The sequence below is a fragment of the Pseudorasbora parva genome, chromosome 1 (genome assembly GCF_024679245.1).
Source record: "Pseudorasbora parva isolate DD20220531a chromosome 1, ASM2467924v1, whole genome shotgun sequence".
Taxonomy (NCBI): domain Eukaryota; kingdom Metazoa; phylum Chordata; class Actinopteri; order Cypriniformes; family Gobionidae; genus Pseudorasbora; species Pseudorasbora parva.
In genome coordinates this window covers 58,498,954-58,518,706 of record NC_090172.1, presented here as the reverse complement: position 1 = coordinate 58,518,706, position 19,753 = coordinate 58,498,954, and the positions used below count along the sequence as shown (strand labels likewise).

General features: G+C 38.6%; 1 protein-coding gene across 1 annotated transcript in view; it reads right to left on the bottom strand.

The window, feature by feature from the left end:
* Nucleotides 1-2,850, bottom strand: part of kdm6ba (lysine (K)-specific demethylase 6B, a) — a 125,431-nt gene extending 122,581 nt beyond the window's left edge. The window contains exon 1 of the mRNA XM_067446659.1: nt 2,749-2,850. The gene's annotated coding sequence lies outside the window, so the exon portion shown is untranslated. The remainder of the gene's footprint in view (nt 1-2,748) is intronic.
* Between the last annotated feature and the right edge of the window lie 16,903 nt (nt 2,851-19,753).

Sequence of the window (19,753 nt, the reverse complement as noted above, 5' to 3'; positions counted from 1 at the left end):
TCACTGCACTCCCTTTTTTGGTCGGCGTTTATTCATTCAAAAATGAGCAGTGCGCTTTAATGTTTCTAGGCAACCCCCGAATCACCTGTACTGTCAGTCAAATCAATGTAACGGTCAACACAACGGAAGGCCCGCCTCTTCATTCATTCGTTTGGACAACAGAACATAAGCGTGATGATGTTGCGCGCTTTTCTGCTCAGAGTTGAGTTTTTTTCAACTTCATGCGCTCGCAGCGCTCCTTCAAAAACGCGAGGCGCAGCAAGCGGTTTAAACGCGAGGCGCCCAGGGCGCATAAGCAACGCGCATAACGCTCTCTGCCAACCGAAATCCATTAAAAAAGGCGCCTCTCGCTGCAAAAACGCGCTCTGTGTGATCGGGGCTGCTGTGTTAAATATAAAACAAACAGTCATTCAGTCATGAAATGGACTGCACTTTCTGTTGTTAAATAGCCATTATACTGCTATACTGTGAACCTTTAAAACATTTACACATAAAGAATCCTGCAGTCACTTTACATTTCCCTTAACTTAGATTGCACATTGCATATGATTAGTGATATAAATTATACTGTATTAATTAAATAAAATAATTTGTCTCGTGTTTTAGGCTTATGGTTGTGTTCTTTATTCTTTTAAATTATAAAAAACAAAAACACACAAAAAAGAAATTTCGCAATATATTGCCTCTCTTACAATATCGCAATATATTGCAATATATCGTATCGTAACCCCTGTATCGTGATACGTATCGTATCGCCAGAGTCTTGGCAATACACAGCCCTACTATAATGTATGGCGGAATAGCACTTCTGAGAGTACTTCGGCTCGGCGCAGTAAAAAGTCACGCCTGAAAAATCCTCCCTCAAATCTCCCCCTCACCCCTATTGACAGAAATGAGAGTTTTAAAAGTTTTAAATATGGATGTTTTTCTTACACAAACTCGATTAGCTTCAGAAGGCCTTTATTAACCGAAGGCCCAAAACCTTTATTTTGTTATCGCAGAATAATCCCCTTCAGAGTCAGGCAAGACCTCTTTGCGTCGGGGTCCTGATCATTGATTCTAAAGACATGACATTGCACATGTAAAAAAGCATAATAACGTCTGTGTGTGTGTGTGTGTGTGTGTGTGTGTGTGTAAGACCAGACACAGCAGAACAGGAATCCATGAGACCTCTTTGCATGGTTAACATCATTAAATAAATCAATCACTGTAATTCAAATCCCAGACTGCACTTAGAGAGTGAATGAGAGCAGCTGAGAGGTAACCAAACGCTATCCTCTCTCGTCTGATGCCACAACAGCAGTGGAAGTGAGCCTTTAAAGGGTCAGTTCACCCAAAAATGAAATGTATGTCATTAATGACTGACCCTAATGTTGTTCCACACCCGTAAGACCTCCGTTCATCTTCAGACACAGTTTAAGATATTTTATATTTAGTCTGAGAGTGTATCTAAGTGTATGCACACTATACTGTCCATGTCCAGAAAGGGAATAAAAACATCATCACAGTAGTCCATATGAGACATCAGTTAGTTCATGAGAATCTCTTGAAGCATCGAAAATACATTTTAGTCCAAAAATAACAAAAACTACGACTTTATTCAGCATCGTCTTCTCTTCCGGGTTTGTTTTCAATCCTCAAATAAAGATTCAAACGGTTATGAATCAGCATATCGATTCATCGATTCAGATCGCCAATGTCACACGATTTCAGCAGTTTGACACGCAAATCGATTCATGATTTCCGAATGAAATGTATGTCATAATTTTCATTAATGACATATATTTCATTTTTGGGTGAACTAACCCTTTAAAAGCCAAAGCCATGAATCTATCATCAACATGTCCAGTGCTGCACATCAACACCTTCATAAAATACACACCTCCACAAACACACACACACACACACACACACACACACACACACACACACACACACACACACACACACTGTAGGCCCTCATACAACCCTCAAATCTTCAAATTAATGTTCTCAATTTGACTTTTTTTCATAATCAATTACAGGCTGAATATTCCATAATAATTCCTACTATGGAAGTCAATGGCTACTGTCAACTGTTTGATCTTCCACATATCTTGTTTTTTAGTGTTCAACAGAAGAAAGAAACTCATACAGATTTGGAACAACTTGAGGGTGAATAAGTGATGGCAAAATAGTAATCTTTGGGTGAACTGTCCCTTTAAGATGGGACTCATTATCTATGCGGATGAACTGGTTGTGCATTCCTGTGGTTTGCTCCATGTAAACACTGCTTAACAGCTCTCATCTATGCCGTGTAAAAGTAAAAGTAAGCCGTTTACCTGGTTATGACAATGACATAACATGAAGTTGAAAAACTGGATATAGTTTGTACAGAATAGGTAGGCAATTTATTCTACCAGTCTCATACTGTAACGTTAAATATAATCTGAAGGATCATGTGACACTGAAGACTGGAGTAATGATGCTGAAAATCAGCTTTGATCACAGGAATAAATTACATTTTACAATATATTTCACAATATTACTGTATTTACAGCCTTAGTGAGCATAACAGACAACATTTAAAAGAAAAAAAAATTGTACTGACCCCATTGTTTTCTAGTGTTTTTGTTCGTTTTTACAAAGACACAGACAGCATAAGATTACAATTATTAAAATGACTGAATGTAAATACTTTTATCACCATGATTGACTTTGTGTATTATAGCAGACAGCTTAATCTTCAACAGGTTCATGCCAACTGACCTCTGTCCTCTCAGCCACGGATGGAATCCAGCCATCCCATTGGTCCACATGAAGTGTGTCTTGATCTCCCATTGGCTGATAAAAGGCACTAAGAGTTTCATTGGATCCGTGATTCATAGACTCATCCAGACCGATGCTCATGTTGGCCAACCAAATCTCAGCCACGGTGAAACAGTGAACCCTGTAGAAGGAGAAAATAAAAATTTTGTTGTTAAAACCACACACAAAAAGCGGAAATCAACAGTCATGCCTTAAGATTTTCACTGGACATCACGCGGCGACAATACAGTACCAAACTGTTCCTTGTACAAAACTGAATTTAGACTGTTTCATGCTTTTAAGTAGCCTAGAAATCTAGACGCACCCTAGCGGCAGCAAATCTAATCTGCCCGCGAGTGTCTTCTAGCAACTCTCAATACCCTTCTGAGCTGTAAACGCCAAACTCTGGTCGGGCCAATCACATCATGTATAGAGTCGATGGGCGGAGTTTAACATAATGACGTCCGAGTTGCGTTTGCGTGCTTCTAGTAAACACAGAAACTGGTGAACGGCGGTCTTTCGAATCAGCTCTGACCGCGACTCTGGAAGACTTGGAGTTAAGCTTTTCTCTGAGAAAAGAACAAAGAACGGCACTGAAGTCATTCTTAAGAAGGGAAGATGTGTTCAGAGTTTAGCCGATGTAATTTTTCAGTGTAAATTATTTAATTTAATTGGTAACAGCTCTCATAGTGTCTTTTAATTTAATGTATTTGATCAAATTTAACAATATAAAATTAAACCTAAAGCATAGCCTATATTTAATAAGATTAGGGAAAAATGTCCTTTATAAAGGGACATTTTCACAAATATGCAGATTTAAATATTTAAATATGTCAAAGATTGAACACTGGTGAGAATGTTGCTTCAGAAAAAATGATATTTACAACACACACACACACACACACACACACACACACACACACAAACACACACACACAAGCAAATGTTTTACTCTGACAAGTGAATGAACGATTTACTTGTCTGAAGGACAAGCACCTGAACATGCTAAATGTCCAGACCTGTGTAACTTATTAAACACTGGTTTTCCCCTGCTTACACACAGGACTGAAATGGTGTCTACAAAGCTCTCAAGCGCTCATTTTGGTCGTAGTTTGTCTTGAAAAACCGAGATATTTGACGATTGTCGTTGGAGAAGTCACACTGCAGGATCGTGCGCCAAACCTTCTGACACTGCCAGAATTACGTCTGAGGTCAAATTTGATCGCAGCGCTCATTAATCTGCTGTCGGTGAACATGTCAAACTAACGACCAAAGACGTCAGATTTTAGCCTAGGATCAGAGGAATCTTTTAGGATTTGCAAAATTTGTCTCAAATCGTGGGCAAAATCAACACAGTGGGTTATAAACAGAAGGAACATTCTCTGTGTAATTCCACACGCTGAGCTCACATGCTCATCAGCACTGGCATGTTTTGTTTGTCTTCACGTTGGGCATGAAGAAACAGGCCAGAGTTTTGTGCTGCCAACACAAAGGAATCTGAACAACCCTCATTTCCTGAGTGTGTGCTGCCATCTAGTGGAATGAGCAACACATCCATTCCTTATTTCAAGTAAGTCACATCCATGCGAAAAGAAATAGTGATGTTGAACCAAGTAAAACAATGGAGAAGAGGTCAGCTTAAACCTCATATCTGAGCAGAAACAACAACTCAATAATAACTCATTTTTTTCTCAACGCAGTCTTGTTTAAAGCAAGAAATAGGCGCTTAATGTACAATGTTATACACATATAAAGTGAGCATGTGTCTAATAAGAGAGACAATTGATTTGTAATGAGATCCCATGCTTGAGAGCAGAGCGACAGGCGAATCCTCCTCAGAGGTTTAGGGTGGGGCGAGGCTCTGTGGTTGCTTTTGGGATGGTTGAGTGAGGTTACCAGAGTTCAGGTAGCAAGTACAGAGGGTGTATCAGCAATGTGAGACAAATCAATACTGTTCAGCTTTTCTGATATTAATCACACACTTTTAGAAACAAGAGATCCGTTTCATTTTTTAAAATATGCTAATATAATATGCTAATAAAATATGCTAATATTTTATAAGTGACCTAGAACAGGGGTTAACTGGAGCCATTGACTTCCATGGTATTTTTTTTCCTATTATGGAAGTCAATGGCTCCAGTTAACTGTTTGGTGACTGACATTCTTCAAAATATCTTCTCTTGTGTTCAGCTGAAGAAAGAAATTCATACAGGTTTGAAAAAACTTGAGGGTGAGTAAAGGATGACAGAATTTCCATTTTAAAGTGAACTATCCCTTTAACAACAAACACGTTTTATCAGTCGCTCATTGTCACCACCTACTGGTGTAATGATGTAATTGATACAATCCTTATTTGAAAATATAGAGATCACAATTTTCTCACTGCAGTCTATGTTAAAATGTTTAATTAATATGAATTCATATGTTTTTTTATAAATTGTTTCATTACTTGTTTCATTACTGGATGAATCTGCGTTTTTGAACAAATCTCTTGAAAAAAACGATTCAATTACAAATACATTTTTTGGACAGTCACATGTCTCCACCTGGTGGAGTAACGCTGTAATCGATCCAATCTTCATTTGAAGCCCGGAGTTACTTTCAGAAGGGTGATTTACTTTTTTGATCACTTCTGAATTGTGTTTATAATACAAACTATAAACTTTAATAAAATAAAATAACAATACAGTTCAACTCAGGTCTGAATGTTCAGTGTGATTGTCAAAGGTTTAATAGACATGGCCAAATCATTGTCATTTATGAGATTGTGTGTGTGTTCGAATCGAGAACTTTTAACAATTAATCATGCAGCTCTACTTTAAAGGGTTAGTTCACCCAAAAATTAAATGCATGTCATTAATGACTCCCCCTAATGTCGTTCCACACCCGTAAGACCTCCGTTCATCTTCAGACACAGTTTAAGATATCTAAGTGTATGCACACTATACTGCCAGAGGGTAGCTTAGGATTTTCTTTAAAGGGGGGGTGAAATGCTGTTTCATGCATACTGAGCTTTTTACACTGTTAAAGACTTGGATTCCCATCCTAAACATAGACAAAGTTAAAACTAATGTTGGACGTTTGATAAAGTATTTCCGTGTCAAAAATACTCCTTCCGGTTTCTCACAAGTTTCGGAGAGTTTTTTTCGAGTATGGGTCGACTTGACGTTACTAGAGCAGAAGGTCCTTGTATGGGCCGTACGGGCTCTTCTCCCGGTAGGGTGCGCGCGCGTGACTAGAGCGAGAGAGGAAATGCACGCCCATAAACACTCCGTGCCGCGCTCCACTTTATTCCTATGAGTGACATCAAGCGACTTCAACGCTTCAGCACAGCATTCCGGGAAGGCAGCGCTGCATTTGAACCGATTTGAACGCAGAAATGACGGGAAGCTTCACAACATCGCTTCAGTCGCGTCGCAAAGTGGATTTCCACGGTCACTGCGGTCACAGGACTTCACCAAATCATACCAAAGAAGTGTGTTTTTGACGGAGCGGTCCCAGTGATAAAGGTTCGGTCCTGCTTTGGAAGCAGCCGGTGAGTAAAACTGCTTCAAATGTCTCTGCTGTTGGCTATCGTCGCGTGAGTAAACTTCAGTAAACGACACGATTGCGTGCTTCGTCATTCAAATGCGCTAACGTTACTCCATTGCTGTTCTATGTATAACGTTACACTAGTCTGACGTGCAAAACCGTTTTGCTTGCTACTGCTAAGGTTTAGTCGCATACAATAGTCCATAAACCGAATCATGTCCTCATAAACTGCGAGTAAAGACACACAAATGTTGACAGGCCACTAAATACAGTACATACCACAGAGACGGACGTCCTGATGTTGCTGTTTCTCCTGTTTAATTTATTTCAGCCTCCGAATGATTCTGGATCATATCTGTATTAGGTGAGATCGATAGCCATGAGTTTCTCCACGCTTGAGGACGTCTCCGCTTTGTGCGCGCTCGTCATTCTTTAGCTCCGCCCACACGATACGCCTCCAGACACTCGTTTTTTCCGGAAAGACTCGGTACAGCCTATATTTCTTTTATAAATATGATAAAACTAAAGACTTTTCGGAGATATGAAGGATGCAATACTACTCTAAAGGTACTCAAGATTGACATGAGATTGACTGAAACTGAGTGTTTCACCCCCACTTTAAGCCCCGATCTTTATGAATTGGGGGCGTGTCAGTGAGAAACATGGCAGAACATCACAATACTTAAAAGGTATTTAGCAGTGATATGATTAGGCTTTTCTATTTACAGTGAAGTAATTTAACTCTTTCCCCGACAAACGCAGAATTTTCAGAGTTTCCAGTGTTAGACACTAGTGGGCGCTATTACTTCTGCATGAGTACAGAATCTACTGATCAAAACAGATGTAAGGAAGACGCAATAAAACAAGTGATCGTATGTAATCATATGCACATGTAAAATAACACGATCATCAACATTAAACATCATATACATCAAAACTGGCTAATGTTACTGAATGAAAAGGACGAGCTACAGGACTGAAGCATTATGCTGCGTTCACACCGCACGCGAATGACGCGAATAAATCGCGCTATTCGCGCGAAGTTGGACGCGTGAACATTTTGAATCCATTCGCTTCATTCGCGCGTCAAATTCGCTTCATTCGCGTGTGACATTCACTACACAACACACGCGAATTCGCGTCATGGGAGGGGTTTCTGCTAGTCATTTTGACTGGGTCACTTGACTTCTTTTCTGTAAAAAATACTACTGTTAATGTGTGACAAAACGTAGTTTGAAGACTTTTTCAGGCGATAATATTGTTGTTTAATGCTCAAATCGGTGTTTTTTTTATACAAAAAGTGCTCATTCGCGTGTGACATTCACTACACAACAGACGCGAATTCGCGTCATGGGAGTGGGTTCTGCCAGGCAGCGGCAGTCGGCAGAAAGACTATCCGAGTTAAGGCTGCTCTCACCAGGGTTGATGAGCGCTGAGCTCCGGTGATCGCCCGGGTCTCACACCTCCGAAAACACCAGATCAAATTTTCAAATAGGAGCTCTCTTAATAAATAAATCACATATTTGAGCTTTAAACAACTACATTCTCGCCTGAAAAACTATTAAAAGTACATTTTGTGACACAATAGAGTAGTATTTTTAAATTACTCTGGCCTCGGGGTTCCCCTATGGGTTTCCCATCCGTCACTTCACCACGTGACCGCAGTAAGCAGGCTCCTCATTGGTTAACGCGGCGCGAATATCCGCCAAAGTTCAGATTTTTCAACTTGAGCGATTCGCGTGTTTCGCACGAATCACGCGTTCAAAACGCTCAATTCGCGTGATCATTGCCGCTTCATTCGCGCGAATCGCGCCATTCGTGCCGCCTCATTCGCGCGAATCGCGCCGCAGAATGCCTATTCGCGTCTCTGCATTGACTTAACATGTAAATCACTCGCGCGAATCGCGTCATTCGCGTGCGGTGTGAACGCAGCTTAAGAGCTGTTGATGGACTCGATCTACTCCATCTGTGTTTGATCATCGCTCTGAATCTGATCTGGATACAGTCTTTCACAAAAAATATTTTTCTCAGCTTTTTGTTCAAAATGTTGCTTTTTTATGAAACTTGCCCATATTCAAGTGTTGATAGAAAGGGAATGCATGAAGCTAGAATAAAAGTATTCGGTTTTTTTAAAGCTACTGTGAGATATTTTCCCCCATCTAGCGGTGTAAAGGTATGACATCCAGTGAATATTAGTTTCTGTTCCTCTCAATTCCGATTTCGTTTAAACTCCTGCGGTGGCCGATTTAGTCCAAGATTAACATGGCTTCCAGTTCGACCTCGTTCATGACTGCCATCAAGTGTTAAAACGCGAAAGGTGAAGCTTGAATGTATGGGTATGTCCCTCTTTGGCTGATGTACTTTCAAGATGGAGGGGCAACATGGCGACCGGCATTCGAACCCCTCACCCGTATGTATTTTCAACGGCATATTATAAACTTACGAGAATACTTTATCACTTGAAAGAAGTAAATATACATTAATGAGCACATATATTTTTGAAAGAACTAAGTGTTTTTAGCGTGTTTAAGAATAAACTAAAACAGTTGCACAGACTGTAGCTTTAAAGAAGAGGGTCAGCTCTTTCTTTTGTTATATTGCATGCTCAGATATTCATAAAACAAAATATTAAATGGGCTAATTAATTTTTGTGAAACTGGTTAAATATTATGGCGGTGTGGCTGGCAACTTTTTTTTTAAACGCTGGCGGGGAAAGAGTTAATTGCCTGCCCAAAATATGACAGCATTATAATATAACAATATAATATGTAAGTATAAAGTTTATAGTGGCTTTATAAATGAATTAAAAACCTTACTGTATTTTTGTGTAAGTAATACATTGTCAAAAAAAAAAAAAAAAAAAAAAAGAGTACAAAACAAGTGGCCATCAATGGGGCTGTTTTGTACCTCTAAGTCAGGGGTAGGCAAGTTCAGTCCTAGAGATTTGATGTCCTCCAGAATTTAGCTCAAACCATTCTAAGCCATCATAGTATAATAAAACGTGTGGCTCCCAGCATGCATTGCAGCATTAAATATGTCACCATTGTTGAGATTCATAGACCAAGATTCAGACCAAAACTCTGCAGGACAGCGACTCACTAGGACTGAACTGAGGAAAACAATGGTACAGTTGTACCCTAAGGACGGAAAGTGTGTACCTATAAAGATACAGTAATATGTTTTGTAACCTAAGGAAAAAATGTGTACTTCCACTGTACCATCTGAGAGTGTAGGGGTGTAGCACTGCCCTCATATCACGATTCGATACATATCACGATATTATTACAATACTCAAAGACATATGGTAAATGGTTAACAAAAAAACATAGTGTTTTATTAAAATGCTAAATTTGGTATTATATCAGTGGTGGAAATGATTAGTTTTGGACTTGGTGCTGGTGGTAACCCAATGCACAGGACAATAGTGACACCAGAATGAAAATATTTGCGACTCTGAAGCTGAAAACACTGAATTATTTTCGACGAATATGCACTCTGTCACTAACTAAATAATGAAGGTCTCTTTTTACTGGTAACATGAGACATTCGGCATTATCAGGACCCACAAATTGCTTTATTATATTATATTTAACATTATATACAGTATTTTAATGTAGTACTGACACTAACACTATAAAGTCAGCAAGGCACACTTACAAAATAATAATTAGATTACAAAAAATGAGTAAAGCAGTAAAATTAGATCTAAATAAATAAAAATGTGATTAAAATAAAAATATTAGTTCGTAATTAATCTAAAATTAAATTAGACGAAAAAACATTAATATTAATACAATTTGATTAAAATAAATAAACAAGAAATAAATAAAACAATACATTACTACATTGAGTAGAACAAAATTTATAATAATGTAACTAAAACTAGATTTTAGATTTATAATATTATTTTTCTTGTATATGGGTTGTTATCGTGAAATGGCATTTTCACTGTCACACAAGATAAAAATAAATATAATTAATTAGTAGTGTCATCATTTAAAATGCAGTAAATGGTTAAACTGTTTTGTCTTGCATCAATCCAATAAAATGGTTCAATAAAATACAACTTTTATAAATTAAAAAGAAAAGCATAAATATATTATTTGATTAATAATATCAATATATTTCTAAAGATGTAGGAACTTGATACATTTCATCACTGAAAACTATGTCCTCCGGTCTCACACCATATCCTGATTTTATATCGAGCAATTCCACTGGCAGGTTTAATTAGTTGAAGTTAATTAGTATGGCATATGCACATGGTAAGATTTGGTCTCAATTGTTTAAATAATTCACTTTTTTGGAAACACTATAAGTGATAAGCTCAGTTGTCCTTCGATGTGACACCCCAATGCTGTCACACCAAAGGACACATCCCTGTAGAAAAGTTGAGGAGGAATTGACAAAGTTAGTGACCCCTAATTATATTTTAATCTTCATACTACATAATATTCTTTTGAAAGTGGTGTTTTACACACACACACAACACATAAATTAAGTGTTCATAGAAGACAGACGCCTTACAAATTTTAGGATGGGGGTCCCTCACAGAGGGATCACATATGATCATATTTGGGGGTCCATGGCATCTAAAAGATTGAAAACCCCGTGTTATTGATATGATCGCCTCAATAATAAGAGTGTAAATCATGTTCAAAATAATTCGTAAATAGCACTTTAAATTTTACTATGTGCCAAACTTAATTTGGGGTAAACAAAAAATAAATATATAAAATGACAGAGTGCACTTTTTAACGTCCGCCATGACTCTTCCTTCCCAAACTCGTGGCGGTGAATCTAGAAGGCTCTGAGGGATTAATGCTTGAGCGGTGCGGCAGCGACACCCTGCGGTCACACTGACTACACACAGCTGGGGCAAAGGGGGCGGCGACGTATAGTCAGCAGAAGAGAGGAAGAGAAAATAGAAAAAAATTCAAATGTTCTTCCTGGAAAATCTCTGATCCCGCCACAACTTCACCACATGACATTTCCGAAAGAAAAAAAAATGCGACACCCTTGAGCGCCCACTGCCAGGCCCGAGTCTCATTCAGCGATGATCCGACTTCTAATCATTTATAAACCCTCACACACACAACACGGGTTGATTTACACGCGTCTATAACATATGCGAGCTTTGCATGCATTATTATTAAGGGGGGGGGGGGGGGGGGGGGGGGGAACATGGACATATCCCTAATAGTATTTCAACAGACGATTACGTAATTTTAAACTCCCACAGTCTTCCCGGTTCGCGTTAACTGTGATCTCACCCGTGTTACTGGTAAAGGCTGGCCAACTTTATCCACCACTCATATGGAAACCCTCACTTACTTTCTGTTTGCAACCAACACACAATGACTGTGAATTTCATCAACCTGCAAGGAAATTAAAGGCGCAAATTAACCACGCTTTCTGTGTATTTCACACCTAGTAGTGACTCATGGCAAACCATCAAGGGGCGCGAGATGCTCAATACACACATGCAGTGTTTGCGTGGTGCATAAAGTCCACAAAGTGTCTCTTTACCTGCTAATGCACGGAGAGTCAAACTGGGAGGTGGCTTCCTCTTCTTCTCGCATGTCTTCATTGTAAAAATGCATGGTAAAATAAGCAACTGCGCAGTTGCTTTCGCCTCGCGCTGTGAATGAACGCCGCAGAGCGCGAGACGCCAGCACCTTCATCATGTCATGCATGAGGTTTTTTTTTTTTTTTTTTGAATCGCACACTGTAAAATGTCGGCGCAGCTGCGTTATGAAACCACTGTAAGAGGAGATGATGTGACACAAACATCAGCGCGCAAAATTGTTCCAGAGTCTTCTCCCACCAAAAAACGCACGGGCGCGCGCGCGTATCTCACGACTCGTAATATGATGGCCAGGCGAGGATGGTGCCACGGCGCGAGACCCTCATGTCCACTCACGAGTTTTATCTGACGGGTAGCTGATGATGATGATGATGATGATGATGCGCGTCTGAAAAATGCGCAGTTTTTAATCCACTGCAAGCGGAGGCACCCCCCTCCCTCTTTTTCTTTCTCCTCCTCCCAAGAACACGTTTCCCCCTCATGCAGGTTTATTTTCGGTGGACGAGTCTCTCTCTCGGACCCGCACCGCCCCGCCTCCGTTTCTTCCGGACGCACGAGACTTCCAGATTCCTCCACCGTCACTCACTCCATCTGAGCGGAGAGCAGGGTGTCCGTCCCCCCTTTCCCATTCCCATTCCCAGCGCGGCTTTGAGGGATAATGTGGGGCTGGTAGTGTTGATGGGATGTATTGATTTTCTGTCATCTCTAGTGAATTAACCCTTCTATTGTCTTTAGGGCATTTATGACTTCCCCCAAGGTTTTGACACAAGAGTATCTAAACAAACAATACATCTCGGAATATAGAATTTAAATGAAAGTGACTTTTTTTTCTTTTAAATGTAACAATTGAAAACAGTTCCATCTGTGGTCCTTATGGGTCAAATTAAGCATCCACATTTGCCATGTTATTCAGCATTAGCTTTTAACAGAAACAATAAAATCAGACAAAAATTTGTATTTATTTATTATGTTTTTTTTAGCTCCCATTTTGAGCCTGTTGCCTATGTGCAAAATGGGGGGCAATATTGAGTGCAAAATGGAGATTTATTTGTGGATTTTTTGGCAAAATTTGTTACAAAATACATTAGGTAATGAAATGTGTGTGTGTGTGTGTGTATTTATATATATATATATATATATATATATATATATATATATATATATATATATATATATATATATATATATATATAAATAAACAGTATTAGTATGATGTTCCTAATAATCCTTTAGGTGAGTGTGTATATATATAAAAGTATGTATGTATGTATGTGCACACTCACCTAAATTATTATTAGGAACTCCATACTAATACTGTGTTTGACCCCCTTTTGCCTTCAGAACAGCTTTAATTCTCCGTGGCATTGATTCAACAAGGTGCTGAAGAGCATTCTTTAGAAATGTTGGCCCATATTGATAGGAGAGCATCTTGCAGTTGATGGAGAGTTGTGGGATGCACATCCAGGGCACGAAGCTCCCGTTCCACCACATCCCAAAGATGCTCTATTGGGTTAATATCTGGTAACTGTGGGGGCCATTTTAGTACAGCTAGTGAACTCATTGTCATGTTCAGGAAACCAATTTGAAATGATTTGAGCTTTGTGACATGGTGCATTATCCTGCTGTAAGTAGCCATCAGAGGATGGGTACATGGTGGTCATAAAGGGATGGATATGGTCAGAAACAATGCTCAGGTAGGCCGTGGCATTTAAACAATGCCCAATTGGCACTAAGGGGCCTAAAGTGTGCCAAGAAAACATCCCCCACACCACTACACCACCACCACCAGCCTGCACAGTGGGAACAAGGCATGATGGATCCATGTTCTCATTCTGGTTACGCCAAATTCTGACTCTACCATCTGAATGTCTCAACAGAATTCGAGACTCATCAGACCAGGCAACATTTCTCCAACTATTTTGGTGAGCTTGGCAATTTGTCGCCTCTTTTTCCTATTTGTAGTGGAGATGAGTGGCACCCGGTGGGGTCTTCTGCTGTTGTAGCTCATCCGCCTCAAGGTTGTGTGTGTTGTGGCTTCACAAATGCTTTGCTGCATACCTCGGTTGTAACGAGTGGTTATTTCAGTCAAAGTTGCTCTTCTATCAGCTTGAATCAGTCGGCCCATTCTCCTCTGACCTCGAGCATCAACAAGGCATTTTCGCCCACAGGACTGCCGCATACTGGATGTTTTTCCCTTTTCACACCATTCTTTGTAAACCCTAGAAATGGTTGTGCGTGAAAATCCCAGTAACTGAGCAGATTGTGAAATACTCAGACCGGCCTGTCTGGCATCAATAACCATGCCATGCTGAAAAATTGCTTAAATCACCTTTATTTCCCATTCTGACATTCAGTTTGGAGTTCAGGAGATTGTCTTGACCAGGACCACACCGCTAAATGCATTGAAGCTATCAAATAGCTATCATAGCATAGCTATCAAAATCCAGTGTTTTGTATTTTGCGTACGTGAGTTTTTGTTGTAGATGTCTATTTAAAAAAAAATAAAAAAAAAATTTTTTGTGTATTGGGCTAATTAATTGAGACTTCTTACAGCTCTTACAGGTTGTTGGCCTTGTTTGTTTCGTTGCTTCTATTGCTCTCCCCTTTTTGTAAGTCGCTTTGGATAAAAGCGTCTGCTAAATGATTAAATGTAAAATGTAAATGTGAAGCAGCTGCCATGTGATTGGTTGATTAGATAATTGCATTAATGAGAAATTGAACAGGTGTTCCTAATAATCCTTTAGGTGAGTGTATATATACACTTTTTTATCCATAATACAGTGTGGGACCAAACCTTTTCATTAAGAGGGTCTTTAAACCTGTTGCACTACAATCAAGAATTAATAAATGCAAAAGTGTGAATTTAATACATGGACAGCTGAGTTTATCAAATACATTTTTGTTCAAATAAATGCAGCCTCAGTGAACACAATAATCGGTTCCACTTTATTTTCATGGTCCACTTTAGACAACGGACTCTCATGAGAGTATAGGGCCTGTTAGTAGAAGGTTTAGGGTTTGGGTTAGTATAATAAATTGACATGTTGCAAATAAAGTCAGTAGATTAATGTTGAGGAGCATCAAAAATAAAGAGTTAGCAGATACGCAGACAGTCTACTCTTATGAGAGATAGTTGACATGTAGTTGACCTATATTTAGTATGTCTAAAGTGGACATAAAAATAGTGTTAAGAATCTTCGTTCAGAATTCGTCGAACTCGTCGAGACCTGGGGTGATCGTTTCACAAAATATACAAATTGGCTGTACACACAAAAACACACAGGTGTCGGTTTCAAATTTATCCACTCTGGGAAACGGTTTTAAAAAATAGCAGTTTCAGGATCCCAAAACGCTAAATCCATCTGGACAAAACGCCAATACAATACAACATTTTTACCTATATAGCTACCATTGTTGTGTTTTGCATGCTGAATGATGAAGTGTGTGACTCAAGCATGGTGAATTGCAAGATATTGTCACATTATAGAAGGATTATATCAACTCAATTAAGTTTTTCACAGGGTGTTTATAACAATACAGTACAGGCCAAACATTTGGACACATTACTATTTGTAATTTTTTTGAAATAAGTTTCTTCTGCTCATCAAGCCTGCATTTATTTGATCAAAAATACAGAAACATTTTTTTATATTGTGATACTGTCAGGGTTCTAACCTGGCAGCTCTGTCTGTTTTGTCTTTGTTTAATGTTTCTATGTTTGTGTTGTGTCTTAGTGTTTGGATCTGTCTCTCTCTGTGTTTGTCATGTGTTCCTCTTGTCCTGCCTCCTTGTTTGCTGTTACCACGCCCCCTTGTTTAGTCTGGTCTAGTCCTCCTTTCATTAATTGTGCTCACCTGTTCCTCATGTGCTCTGGTCCCTTTATATTGTGCTACCTTCCCTCATGTCTTTGCTGGTTCGTTGTGTATGTTTGTGAGCGTTTGCTTGTGCGTACATGTCTCTAGCTCCTTGTCTAGCCTAGTCTAGCCTTTTCTAGTTTTAGTGTCTCCTGTTTTTCTAGCTTTGGATTTATTTTCAGTTTTTTCTTTGTTCCTGAGTTTTTGAGTCTAGTGTTTCTGTCTTTATTTTGCTCGTTTTCTCCAGGTTTTATTTTGTCTTTTCTCTCTAGTCTTATTGTTTAGTTTTCTTGGTTTTGATAGCTTACCTTTTTATTTTATTTTTCCTGTTTTCCACTTATTTTCTAGTTCAGTCTTTTTATAGAGATTGTTTTTTGTTTTATTTTTTCATGTTTTCTAGCTCCAGTTATTATTTTTAGTTTTTGTTTAATTTAGTCATAGTTCTTAGTTTGTCTGTTTCTTGTTGTCTTGTCTAGAGTCTTGTCGTGTGTGTGTGTGTCCTTTGTTGTTTTCTGTCCAGTGTTTTTCCCTGGCCACTGTCTCCACTGCCTGTCAGCCAAGACTCCTGCTTCTGTGAGAACATCAAGCCTCAGGTTCCTGCCTGGATTGGTCCAACACCGCCCTGCCTGGTGTTGCCTCCCAAGCTGTCGTGAAGTTCATTGGCTGCCTGGACTAGTCTCAGTGGTCATCCTCCCCTGCCCGTCATCGTCGTGTCTTTCCCCTGCCCTGGTGTTTGGACTGTCACTCATCCACTACCCCATTGTGTCTGTTGATCTGTCTTGTTAATAAATCGTCATTGTTGTTCACTCTGCATCTGGGTCCTCCACTTCCTGATCTCTGATAGATACGTTATAACAATTTAACCTCTATTTCAACATAACCTCTGATACTTTTTTATAATACTTTAATGAATAAAAAGTAAAATAAAAATAAAAAAGTAAGCAAATGTTTTAAAAATAGAAATCTTTTTTAACAACAATATACACTACTGGTCAGTACTTTGGGGTCAGTCATTTTTTCTTTCTTTTTTTGAAATAAATCAATTTTATTCAGCAAGGATGTGTGAAATAGATCAAATTTGATAGTAAAGGAGATTTATATTATTTGAAAATATGTTTTTATGTTAAATAAATGCAGTTTTTTTTAACCTTTTATTCATCAAATATATAAGGCAGCAGAACTGTTTCCAACACTCATAATAAATCTGAATATGAGAATGATTTCTGGATGTCATGTGACTCTGAAGACTGGAGGAACGATCCTGAAAATTCAGCTCTGCATCACAGAAATAAATGATAATTTAAAGTATAATAAATTAAAAAAAACAAATATTTTAAATTGTAATAATATATGACAGTATAGTTTTTTTGTTGTTGTATTTTTGATCAAATAAATGCAGGCTTGATGAGCAGAAGAAACTTATTTCAAAAACATTACAAATAGTAATGTGTCCAAACGTTTGGTCTGTACTGTAAGTGTTAGAATTAAATTTTAAAAGATCATTATTCAACATAGTCTCAAGATAGACTCAACATAGACTCAACATTATTCAAAATAGACTAGTTAATGATTAAGTTAGACGTTAGGATCGCTTCTAAAAGTAACTTCCCTTTAAAACCAAATAACGGATTTCTTGCTGCATCAATAGGAAGAAAATTACAATAAAATAAATGAAGTGCCCAAGCAAAGAAAACTTTAAAAAAAAACTAAATCAATATCAATTTATGAAGTCAGCTTATGTGATGTTCTCTCAAATTTCAGACATTTCAACATTCAAGGTGACTTTGGGAAATGATTGCATGCAACTAGAGAAGGATAATACTGGAAGTGGAGGAAATGAGTGCAAAGTCTATTAAGAACTGCCCCGCCTCAAACCAATCAACTAATCTCAACTTGGGTTTTTCTGAGTAAACAAGGCATAGTATAAAAAAATGAACAGATTACAATTTCTTACAATTAAGTTAAGACATTAAGTGAAGTTAGTTAGATCAAAGGGTGGGTTTTACAGTATAGTTGTGTACACTGTAAAAAAAAAACAAAAAAAACGTTGGTCTAACTTAAAGTAACCTGTTTGCCTTTAAATTTTGAGTTTATTGAAATAAAAAATTTGAGTTGATACGATGAAGGAAATTAGTTTAATAAATAGAAACTCAAAATATTATTGTATCTGAATCCCATAATGTATAAATCATGAAAATAACACAATTTGGCTGTATTATCACAAATAAAACACACAATTACCCAATATGCTTACAAAATCTTTTAATTATATTTGAATAAAGGTTGTCAATTCTCAAAAATGATCATTGTATTAACTAAAAAATTTTATTTCAATGAACTCAAAATTAAGGCAACCATGCATCTTACTTGTTTATAGTGTATGATATGATGACATGCCTGTGGAGTGGAGGGCTGTGTGTGTGTGTGTGTGTGTTTTCAGTGTATTCCTCATGTGGTCGATGTCATACTGCCATAATTGAATACACAGATGGAGGACGTTTGTTTGATGCAATACTATAGAGTGAGGAGCTAACTCGATTATGTCGGATCAAATGTAGCGAGACTCGGGACTGATGTCCCCGAGGGAACCAGATCACTCAAAACGCAAATCAGATTGTCCACTTGTCCTCAGCTGGCACTCCCAGACCATTATTAAGATCTCATCTAATGTCTGAGAGGAGAGTACAGACTGAGATCTGGATAAACTTGTCTTACACTGACGCTTTTGCATCTCTCCCTGAGCTGCTCAGCAGCAACAAGTGTCAGATTCATGCGAGGAAATGCGAGTTGTTTCTCGTGAACGACCCCTCTCACAGTCTCAATGGGTCTGAGGTGGGAACATTGGGGTGATGAATAAACCCTGGGGACTTCATCCTCCATTTCGCGAATCAAAAGATGTCTTTCTCTCCCTCCTCCTTTTTAACTTCCATTTTTTTAAGAAGAAAAAAAAAATTCTGAAGTACTCTAAAAGATTACAATGGCGCCTTGGAGGCCAATTTGAATGTGAATTAGACATGTTGCTATGAGCACCCCAACAACCAGTTAGAGGTACAGAGACACACAGACCTGTGGCTGAATAAAGAGCTCCTTACAGTCTGAGCAAGTCTGGCTCTTTCAGAAGAGGATGGCCGAGTGAATGCAGCTTTACACGGAGGCCACCCTCACTCTCCCCTTCCCTCAGAACTATTCTTCTCTTCCAGTTTCTCCGCTCTCTTGTGTTCTCTTCTTCCAAGAATTTCCCTCAATCTTATGAGTGTCCTGAGAAGGTCGCCACTTCTCTCTCCCTCCAGCTCTAAAGAACAAATATAGCCACATACGTCAATCATCACGGTTCAAGCCGACTGTGAAAAAACGACCGCAATTGTCAAACATACAGACGGTTTGGTGGTGTTTCAACTAACTGGATCACAGTTTTCTTAAATTACAGTGCAATCTATCACAAAAAAATGTGGCATGTGAAAGATTGTCCTAGACTGAATTAGCTGGATTTGGCAGAAGCCTGGATTGCTCAGTACATTTCAGGTCTACAAGAAATTGATTCCTAGTGGGTTCACAGCCTTACACACACACATATCTGTACACTGTCCTATATGTGCCCTTTCCTTTAAATGCATTATAATGCATATCTATATGACTAGTGAACTTAATATTTAAAATCACTGTTTTCTCCAGAGCGGCTATATAAGATAAATGAAGATAACTCGTGATTTTTACAATAGAAATGTATCCACACTGGAACTACTTAAACTGGACAGTGACAGTTCAAAAAATGGCACAGAAAAAAACACTTGGATCATTTCTGAGATATAAAAAGTAAATTCATCAACTGCAGCGCCACCTTTTGGTCGATTCGAAAAATTCGCCAGACAGCCTCTTGCTGACATCCTGCAGGCATGTACTGTCCAATCAAATGAAACTTTTGCCTGTTAAATACATTAACAGTCTAATACTTTAATGTCTCGAAAATCTGCAGCACTCCTCAATATAACAATGC